We start from the raw sequence: 11284 nt of genomic DNA on the forward strand, positions 1-11284 counted from the left end.
GATCCCAGGACCCTGAGATCATGACCTGAGCCGAAGGCAGTTGTTTAACCAACTGAGCCACCCAGTCACCCCTTGAACTCATTTTTTTAAAAACTCTAACAACTTTGGTACACCAGGGTGGCTCAGTCAGTTAAGCCTCCCACTCTTGATTTCAGCTCAGGTCATGATCTCAGGGGGAAAGGATCAAGCCCTGTGTTGGGTTCTGCATTTAGCACCAAGCCAACCTGAGATTCTCCCTGCTCAGTGGGGAGCCTGCTTCTCCCTCTGCTTCTGCCTGCCACTGTGCCTGCTTGTGCTCCATCTCTCTCTCCATCAAATAAATAAAATCTTAAAAAGAAAAGATTTTATTTATTTATTTGAAATAGGGGGAGATGGACAAGCAGACCCCTCGCTGAATAGGGAGTTCAATGTGGGGCTCAGTCCTAGGACCCTGAGATCATGACTTGAGCCAAAGTCAGATGCTTAACTGACTGAGCCACTCAGGCGCCCCAAGAAGGTCTTACCTTATTATTTGTATTTTGTTCATAGAACTTGTAGTCATTGCTACCTGGCATGTATTAGACAACAAATATTGACCGAGTGCATGGATAAGTGTGATTCCATATAAGCAAATTTTCTTCTAATATGGTAATTCCAGCATTTCGTTTGTCAACATTATGATGTGTAGCACAAATTCTTTTTTTTTTTTTTAAGATTTTATTCATTCACTTGACACAGAGAGAGAGATATCACAAGTAGGCAGAGAGGCAGGCGGGGCGGGGGGAAGCAGGCTCCCCACTGAGCAGAAAGCCCGATGCAGAGAACAGAGAACCTGATGCGGGGCTCCATCCCAGGACTCTGAGATCATAACCCGGGCCGAAGGCAGAGGCTTAACCCACTGAGCCACCCAGGCGCCCCTGTAGCACAAATTCTATTGAAAGAAATGTGTCATGTAAACAGTTACTTGAGTAAAGTTAAACTCTATGAACCTCAAAGTTATTTGGGGAGGGATGGTATGTGTTATATCCATCTTAATGTTTGCCATCACTTTTTAAAAATTTAAAAAAAAAAAAATTAAGAATGCTGTATGCCCAACCGGGGCTTAAATTTATAATCCCAAGATCAAGAGTTGTGTGCTCTATGGACTGAGCCAGCCAGGGGCCCCTGCGCCATTGCTTTTAACCAGAGATTTCTCATAAAAAATAGATACTTGATATGTATTAAATAGAAAGAAAAATGTGTTGGATCAACTGATCAATTTGATCAATTTGGGGGGGAAAGCCTAATTATATCTTTGCTTCACATCATATTTCAGAATGAATTCAGATAGGTTATAACTTATAGCATTAAAAAGGAAGATATACCAATACAAGAAGAAAACACAGGTGATTATTTGCAATAGCCTGGGATGGAGGAGTCTCTCTCAGTGTCTCCAAAGGCAGAAACCATTGAAACAAGAAGAAAAAGAAGATGATGAAGAAGAAGGGCACTGGGGAAGAGAAGGAGAAGGAGGAGGAGGAAGGAGAGGAAGGAGAAGGAGGGATAAGGGGATGGGGAGGGGGAGGGGAGGAGGGAGAAGCAGAGGGGAAGGAGGAAGAGGAGGGAAAAGAGAGAAGGACAAGAAGGAAAGAAAAATTTGAGAGCCTTGATTACATAAACACATAATACTTTACTGAGTCTTCCCCAGAATTAAAAGGTCACTAAAAATACAGTGAGTAGCAAATAACCTAGGGAAAAATATTTTGCTATATATAAGAGAGAAGGTTTATATGCTTAATACATAAAATACACTTATAAATTAACAAAGAAACATCCCAATAAGAAATGGGGAAAATTTATATGAACAGACTATTTACAAAAGAAGAAATATCGAGGCATCTGGGTAGCTCAGTGGGTTAAGCCTCTGCCTTTGATCAGGTCATGATCTCACAGTCCTGAGTTCGAGCCCCACATCAGGTTCTCTGTTCAGCGGGGAGCCTGCTTCCTCTTTCTCTCTGCCTGCCTCTCTGCTTACTTGTGGTCTCTCCCTCTCTGTCAAATAAATAAATAAAATCTTTAAAGAAGAAGAAAAAGGGGCGCCTGGGTGCCCAGTGGGTTAAAGCCTCAGCCTTCGGCTCAGGTCATGATCCCAGGGTCCTGGGATCGAGCCCCACATTGGGCTCTCTGCTCAGCGGGGAGCCTGCTTCCTCCTCTCTCTCCCTCCCTGCCTCTCTTCCTACTTGTGATCTCATCTGTCAAATAAATAAATAAAATCTTAAAAAGAAGAAGAAGGAGGAGGAGGAGGAGAAATGTCATCAGAAAAGCATAAGAGAAGTGCCTGGGTAGCTCAGTCGGTCAAGCATCTGCCTTTGGCTAGGGTCATGATCCCAGGATCCTGGCATAGAGCCCCAGCTCGGGCTCCCTGCTCAGCGGGGAGTCTGCTTCTCCCTCTCCCACTCCCCTGCTTGTATTCCCTCTCTTGCTGTCTCCCTCTGTGTGTCAAATAAATAAGTAAAATCTTTAAAAATTAAAAAAAAAGAGAGTAAACACAGCTTAAATTTCCATTGCTGACATTTAAATAAATCTTAGCATATTTAGGGGCACCTGGCTGGGTCGTTGGGTTAAGCCTCTGCCTTCAGCTCGGGTCATGATCTCAGGGTCCTAGAATGGAGCTCCACATCGGGCTCTCTACCAAGCGGGGAGCCTGCGTCCTCCGTCTCTCTACCTGCCTCTCTGCTTACTTGTGATCTCTGTCTGTCAAATAAAGAAATAAAATCTTTAAAAAAATACTATTACGATAACTTTTTAATGAGTATTAAGGAGCCAAAGCACAGCCTGGGGGGCAATGAAAGAGGAACCAAGTGACTTTCAGGCCCTGGCACCCAGTTAAGAAAAAAGATTGTCTTAATACAAGTGCCCCCTCTGTGCTGAGAAGTATGAAGGAAAATCTACCAGGAGATGGCCAGAGATGATCTCCTGAGGTTCTAGGAGTCTCAGAGACAAGTTTTGGTGTGTTCTGGGCTTACCCAGCAATGAGGCTCTGGGTAGCCATTTGTTTGCATCACACTAATGCCAAAGTCATACACCAAGTCAGGAAGGCAGAGGTTTGAATCCTGACTCTTCTATCCCTTTCATTCTGGGACCTGATTCTTTGATTATTGACTCTTCATTTTGGTTGGATTCTCCCATCTGCAAAATGACATGATACTGTCCTGGCAAGGATGATGGAGGGTTCAAAAGGATAATGCTTAGTGAATACCTCTCATACCTCTAATGCTCAATAAACAGTAGCTATTTATAGCTACCCTCTGGTGCACACAGATAACTAAACAATAGGGAGTTCTGGATATTTTGGAAACCCCTGGTTCCCAGAAGGAGCCTCGCCTCAGGGTTACAGAACATCATGAGCCTGTCAACCTTTGGTTGGGTTGGAGGGAGGCCATTTGCCTGTCCCCCACCTTGCCTGCAGCTGTCCTGGAACGAAGCAGAGTTGCACGGTTGCCTAGTAACACCTCTGGAAATCCAGGAAATTAAAATTTTGGAAGCCACAGAGGAAAGGAAAGGTGGGGTCGGGCATGTTTGAATGTAAGCTGACACGTACCAAGTGGGTGCTGTATTTAGGTGATCTGAATGACTCTAAGTATTGGAGCTCAGGTAATCCTTGGTTCCTATTATTGTAATTTAAAACAATTTATCTTTTAACTAATCTCTACATTGAACATGGGGCTTGAACTCAAGACCCCAAGATCGAGAGTCACCTGCTCCACCGAACTAGCTAGTCAGGCACCCCTGTTTTGTTTTGTTTTGTTCTGTTTTAGTTTTATTTATTTGAGAGAGAGAGGATGCACACAAATGGCGGTGGCGGGGGGTGCGGGGAGGAACAGAGTGGGAGAGAGCCAAGCAGACTCCTGCTGAGCTTGGAGCTTAACTCAGGACTTGATCCCAGGACCCTGAGATCATGACCCAAGCTGAAGTCAGCTGCTTACCACAAAAAACAAAGTGAAGCATTTCCCTTTTATTTCTGTCTTCTCTTTTGTCACCACCCAGTCCCCTCCTCAAGGCTGGTGGGTTATGGCCTTCATGGGAGTCCTTCAAGAGCTGTATTATAGGCATACAGGCAAACAAGTGAATATGTATATTTTTAATTTTTTAAAAAAGATTTTATTTATTTATTTGACAAACGGAGATCACAAGTAGGCAGAGAGGCAGGCCGGGGGTGGGGGGAGCCGGCTCCCCGTTGAGCAGAGAGCCTGATGTGGGGCTCGATCCCAGGACCCTGAGATCATGACCTGAGCTGAAGGCAGAGGCTTAACCCACTGAGCCACCCAGGTGCTCAGTGAATATGTATTTTTTTTTAAAGATTTTATTTATTTATTTGACAGAAATCACAAGTAGGCAGAGAGAGAAGGATGGGAAGCAGGCTCCCTGCTGAGCAGAGACCCCCCCCCCCCGATAGGGGCTCGATCCCAGGACCCTTGGATCATGACCTGAGCAGAGGCAGAGGCTTTAACCCACTGAGCCACCCAGGCGTCCCCCTGTATTTTTTTCTTAACACAAATGGTAACATACTAACCACTTGGTATAGGATTTTGCTCATTCCACTTAGCCATGGCTCTGCTTCCCTATTTGGTTTGATGGTTGTAAGGCATTCCATGGTTTGGATATACCATTTGGTCCCCAGGAGCCTAAAGAAGCTGTTGGGTTGTTTCCAATATTCTGCTTTTACAATGTTGCAAACGAGGGGCGTCTGGGTGGCTCTGGAGCCCTCCGTGAAGCAGGGACTCATGATTTAGGGTCAGGCCAGGATCTCAGGGTCTTGAGATCCATTCCGAATCTGTGCTTCAGCATCTTTCTCTCTCTCTCCGTCCGTCCGTGCCCCCCTCGGATGCCCCCTGCTAGCAAAGGTGAGTGAGGCTCTCGCACCTCCCCAACTCTCTCTCTAAAAATAAATAAATAAACAATGTTGCAAACGAATTGTTTCATACAGGTGGCATCTCCCTGCAATACCATGACTCTGTAGGACAAATTCCTGGAAGGAGAAACTCTGGGTCAAGGGTAGGTACTTTTGCACGATCATAGATATCCTGATGGCTAAACTGCCCTCCAAAGGAGTTTTCTCTCTTTAAGCTGCTGCTAATAAGGAGAGCACCTCTCTTCACACCCTCTCCCAGGTGTTTCCAACTTCCGGATCTCAGGTTGGTAAGTTTAAAAAAAAAAAAAACCTCAAGGAAATTCCAGTTTGTCTTATAAGACACCTCTGGGCTACTCTTCATTTAGCCTCTCCTTTGTTCTAGGGACCCATCCAGTGCTCCATCCTGTCAGCACACCCCATTGTGTGGCTGTAAGTAAAGGAATTTTGAGTTTGCCCCTCAGCTCCCAGAGGTGTCCCTTACTGATACTCCCAGAAACATGTAGCCAAGGCGCCTTGTCCTTTCTTCCTGCACACAACCTGTTTCTTTTCCACTGCTTTGGCCAGCCAGTCACCCATTCTGCGGTTTGGGGTTTAGCAGACTCCCAGTTTCATCAAAAGAGAGTTTTCATGTGTTTTCCCATACAGTTTTTGGACAGTTTCAGAGGTTAAAAAAAAAAAAAAAACAAAACAGTGAAAAGATGACTCTTTGTCCACAAATTGAAAATTCTAAAATCAGGGGCATCTGGGTGGTTCAGTCGTTAAGTGTCTGCCTTCCGCTCAGGTCATGATCCCAGGGTCCTGGGATCAAGTGGGAAGGCTGCTTCTCCTTCTCCTTCTCCCACTCCCTTTGCTTGTGGTCCCTCTCTTCGCTTTTTCTCTCTTTCTGACAAATAAATATTTTTTAAAAAATCCAGGGCTCCTGGGTGGCTCAGTGGGTTAAGCCTCTGCCTTCAGCCCAGGTCATGGTCTCAGGGTTCTGGGATCCAGCCCTGCAGAGGGCTCTCTGCTCAGCAGGGAGCCTGCTCCCCTCCCCCCCCAGTCTCTCTGCCTGCCTCTCTCCCTACTTGTGATTTCTCTCTCTGTCAAATAAATAAATCTTTAAAAAATTAAAAAAAAATTTTTAAAGATCCAAAATCAAGAGGCCAGCATTAATATCACCCAGTTTACAGGTGTAAACAGCAAGACTGAGGTTGGTTAAAAGATGCATCCCTGTGATCAAGTGACCCAAGACCCTGGTTCTAGCTATAACTTAGTTATTCTCCTCAAGACCTTAGGCAAATCACATCTTTCAGGTCTTAGCTTGCTTATCTGTAAATCAACATACTTGTGGTTTTCAAAATGTTTTAGAAGGAGCCCAAGGTCCCTCAGAAACTAACAAAGTATGGAGGGATGGAGGAGAATGAGAGGTGGTAGTGGGGAGGAGAGTCTTCTTCCAGAAAGAGCTAAGCTTTTTATCGATATTAACATCATAGACTTATGCCTAAGATTTATTTTGTTAAGAGATTAATTGATAGGGGAAAAACAACCTTTTTTTTAAAAAAAAAAAAAAAGGAAAATCATTGCACCATCTCACAGGTTACAAATCATGGTTTATAGAATGAAAGTAGCCTGGCCAACATGTTTGGTATGGTCCACAAAGTATGTTTTAAAATATTTAAGTTGTGGGGCACCTGGGTGGCTCAGTGGGTTAAAGCCTCTGCCTTCGGCTCGGGTCATGATCTCAGGGTCCTGGGATGGAGCCGCACATCGGGGTCTCTGCTCAGCAGGGAGCCTGCTTCCCCCTCTTTCTCTGCCTCTCTCTCTGCCTACTAGTGATCTCTGTCTGTCAAATAAATGAATAAAATCTTTAAAAATAATAATAAAAATAAATAAATAAACTAATTAAGTTGTGGCTCAGCCAGTTAAGCAGCTTCTTTTGGGTCAGGTCATGATCCTAGGGTCCTGGGATCCAGTCCCACATCATGCTTCTCCCTCTGCCTGTCACTCCCCCTGTTGAGCTCACTCTCCCTCTGATTTAAAAATAAATAAAATATTTAATTCGTTGCAAATTTTCAAAAATCCAGAGAGTTCACATTAAAAAAAAAAAAGAAATGTACCCCTGGCTTCTCTTTAGAAAGACCAGAAACCTGGCAACAGAGATTTCACGAATCAGACACAGTGATGTAGCAAGTCCGAGATCGAGAAACAGGCACCCGGAGGACTCCAGAGGCCCCTGGTGCCCTCTTTCGATGACATCTCTCCTCAAGGCTAGTTTAGCTACTCTCCAGACTTCTCCTAAGCATTGACCAGTTTTGCCTGTTTCTGTACTTTATATAAATGAAATCACACAGCTTATCCTATTTTGTGGCTTGTGTCTTTCGTTCAACACTACACATTGTAGGCTACAGACACATGATGGCATGTAGTTGTGGTTCGGTTATTTTCATTGCTTTATCATATTCCATTGTGTGAATATTTCACAGTGTATGCATTCAAGTATTGATCGTTTCATTTTCAGATTTTTACTACTGGGGCCCCTGAGTGGCTCAGTCATTAAGCATCTGCCTTACAGCTCAGGTCATGATCCCAGGGCTCAGGGATGGAGCCCCACATTGGGCTGCCTGCTTCTCCCTCTCCCCACTCCCCCTGCTTGTATTCTCTCTCTCGCTGTGTCTGTCAAATCAATAAATAAAATCTTAAAAAAAAATTTTTTTTTACTATTGTGAATCTTGGTATGAACATTCTTGTACATGTCTACCACACATATTAGAATACACCGGTAAGCATTTCTGTTGGGAACATAACCAGGAGCAGAAATGCTGAACATGAGTTCAGTTTTGATGGAGTTAGCCGTTTTCCAGAGTGGTTGTACCACTCCACCTTCCACTGGCTCTGGTGAAATCCAGTTGCTTGCTTATTCATAGTTATTATTTTTTAAAGTTTTATTTATTTATTTGATAGACAGAGATCACAAGTAGGCAGAGAGGCAGGCAGAGAAAGAGGGGAAAGCAGGTTCCCTGCTGAGCAGAGAGCCCGATATGGGGCTCAATCCTAGGGCTGTGGGATCATGACCTGAGCAGAAGGCAGAGGCTTTAACCCACTGAGCCACCCAGGCGGCACCCCCCCCTTTTTTTTTTTAAGTTTTATGCTTATTCATAGTTATTATCTGACAGGCTACTAGCTCTGAAGTTTGTGACCACCCCCCCAACTCCCCAGACAAGATGCCTTCTAAAGATTCTTCAAACTCAACCTTCTTTTTTCAAAGTGAGCATAGTATGAGATGCTCCAAGTCTTCTCAAGAGCACCTTCTTTTCCCTCTTCCTTTGTAATTCTTGACTGGGAATCCTGTATTTCAGTGTTCATTTCTTTCTTTTTTTAAGATTTTATTTGTTTATTTGACAGACAGAGATCACAAGTAGGCAGAGGCAGGTGGGGGGGGGGAGCAGACTCCCTGCTGAGCAGAGAGCCCTATGGGGGGCTCGATCCCAGGACCCTGAGATCATGATCCGAGCTGAAGGCAGAGGCTTTAACCCACTGAGCCACCCAGGCACCCTCAGTGTTCATTTCTGTCTCCAAGCTGAGACCTGGAGTTTGGGTGGGAGTTAGCCAGACATGGATGGGAGTGAAGGTTATGGCTCTGAGGAATGATCCAGGCTGAGGTGAAGCAAGGGTATGTTTAAATCTAGAAGCCAAAAGAAATAAATAAAGAAGAAGAGGACAAGTTCTCAATGGGGGCAGGTCTGCCTATCTAGAAGATGTAGGAAATGCTCACTACGGAGAGGGTCTAAGACAGCACAGAACTTCTCCCACAGGAAATACCTCCTCCCGCCCACCGAGGGCCGAGAATGCCCCATAGGGAATTGCAGAGAGCAACTAAAAGAAGTTGATCTTGATTGGAGGGTGGGAGAGAAGGGATGAGACTGGGGGAGGGGATGGGGTGGGTGTCCCACTGTCATGTAAATATCCCTTCCTGCTGGCGGCGGCTCCGGTAGATTTAAACCTCGCCACCTGGGGCAGCTCCAGCAATCAGAGCTTCCAGACGTGCCTCTCTCCCGGTTTCCTGGAGTTTCCTTGCAGCATGGCCCCCAAACGCCAGTCTTCGCTCCCGCCTCAAACGAAGAAACCGAGACTGCCTCCTGCCCCCAAGTCAGGGCAGACGTCAACATCTCAGCACTTGCATAAGGGAGGTAAGTTCCTACACTACGCTTTATGGAAGACTTACAGGATTTTTTTTTTACCTTCCCAATGCCTGTTGAGATATGACCCCAAACACCTTGAAGGCTTTCAGCACAGGGTGGGTGAGTGGCTTAGGGTGATGTGAAGAAAAAACTAGAAGGCAAAACTGAGAGACCTGGAGCACGTGGTACTTCATCCCTGCCCCCAACCCAACACTTAAGCTGGCCTGTCTCCCAGCCCCCAAACTCACTCCTCTTGGGTTCCGGGTCTTGGTAAGGGGCACCCCCAGCCAGCCTGAGGCTGGGTGATGCATGACCCTTTCCTCTCTTTCACCCCCCCCCCCCACATCCAGACAAATCCCCCAGTCCCGGTGGTTCTACCTCCTGAATACCTCTCAGATCCGTCCACTTCCTTCCTGCGGCTGCTGCCTGGCCACAGCTCTGGCCGGATTACTGCCACTCCTCTGGCTTCCAGCTTCCTCCTCCTCCCGCCCCCCACCCACCCATCCAGCCCCAGCAAAGCCAATCACGTGACTCCCTGGTTAAAAACCCTCACCTCCCCATCGCCCTCAAGGAGCCGACTAAGAGACTTCCCTTGTACATCTGGCCCCTGCCCACCTCTCCAGGTTCCTTCTCCTTCTGGCACCTTTCACTGCTCTTCTCTCTCTCTCTCACCTCAGGGGCCGGAAGCCCACTTTTCCTCTGCCTGGATCACTCTTGTCTCCGTACCTGTGCTCCTCTCCTGCCCTTTCTGCTCATAAGTCACTTGCAGGTGTTCTTTGAGCCACAGCTGCTGGGTGTTAGGAGCCCCCTTCTGCCCTTGTAGCGAAGCACCCAGAGTCCCCCCAGCCTCCCCCTTACCTCATTACATTGTAATTGCCTGTTTCACGTCTGCCCCTTTCCCCACATTAACTGTTAACTTGGAGGTAAGGTCTGTGTTTTCCAGACACACTGCTTGGAGCCAGTCACAACGTGGTCTGTTTGTGAGATTAGGCCTCTCCCAATAGAGTGGGGATATGTGGGGCCTTTGAGGGAGCTGGGTCCCGATACGCGGAAGACAGGAAAGCGTTGCCCTAGGAAATTGTGACAGCAGGCTGCCTAAGTGCAGAGGGGAGCAGCTCGGAGCCCATAAATCTTCCTAATTTGCTGACATGGCTAAGATCCAGTCGTGCTTGTGGAAGGAGCACTGGATGAAGAGTCCACATCTTGGTGCTCCCGTGGGTCTGCTGGGTGACCTGGCAAGTTTGACTTGAATGGGTCCCAGTCCACCCCCTTCCAAATGAGATGTGAAAGACGTGCCCAGCTGATGCCTCCCTGTGGTAAAGCTGGACAGCCAGGGTTCTAAACCTGGCTCTGGCTGACTGTGTGATCTTGTTGGGCAAGTGACATAACTTGTGCTTCCTTCTTCTGTAAGATGGGCTCAACAGGATCCCTCTGTTAGGCTTGCTGCATGGCTTAAATAGATGTGAAACACTCAAGACATCAAACGGCTCATAATCAGTGCTCTTGATAGCTTGTAAATTTCTTCCCACTTGTGAGCAGTAAAATATGGATGAGACCTCCTGGTCACCTTCTGTTTAGCTCCTTGGGAGAATCGACAGGACCGGGATGGATTAGAAGATACAACCATAGCTCCTCCAGGGTGGTTCATCTAAATCCAGATGACAGCTCATGCCCCTCCCAGGGCACCCATCAGGCAGGCACATCAGCTCTCAAAACAGAAGTTGTGAATAATCCCATTTGACAGATCAGGAAAAGGAGACTCAGAGAGGTAGATGGGATAGGTTTTGAAGGCCATCCTTGCTAACATTTCCTGGTCATCTTGAGACACTGCGGTGTTGTAGAGAATTCCCACATCTTTCTTCCAATCTTTAAGTTGCGGGGCTCTCCTCCCTCAAAGAAAGCTGCGGAGGAGAGGAGAGAGGTCAAGGAGAGAAAGCAGAGCTCATGGTGTTAGATTCGGGGAGACCACAGTGACTAATTCAGCATGGGTGAATTATCTCTTGGAGTGTCCATGCCACTCCCTTGTTTACTGAAAATCTTGCCCTTTTGCTTTCTCTTTCTCTTCCACTTCCTAGTGTGGGCTCCCTGCATTCATCTTGAGAAATGTTGTGGGAAAGGTCAGGAAGAGGAGCGGAATGCTTCTAAGGGCTGGGATGGTTGGAGAAGAGACTTGGAGCCCTGGCGGATGTGTGGGGTATTCAGGTAGATCAGGCACTTAGGAGATGCTCTGGGTCACTGGTACTCACAACCTGTGAGC

Source organism: Lutra lutra, chromosome 13, assembly GCF_902655055.1.
Source record: "Lutra lutra chromosome 13, mLutLut1.2, whole genome shotgun sequence".
In the NCBI taxonomy this organism is placed as follows: domain Eukaryota; kingdom Metazoa; phylum Chordata; class Mammalia; order Carnivora; family Mustelidae; genus Lutra; species Lutra lutra.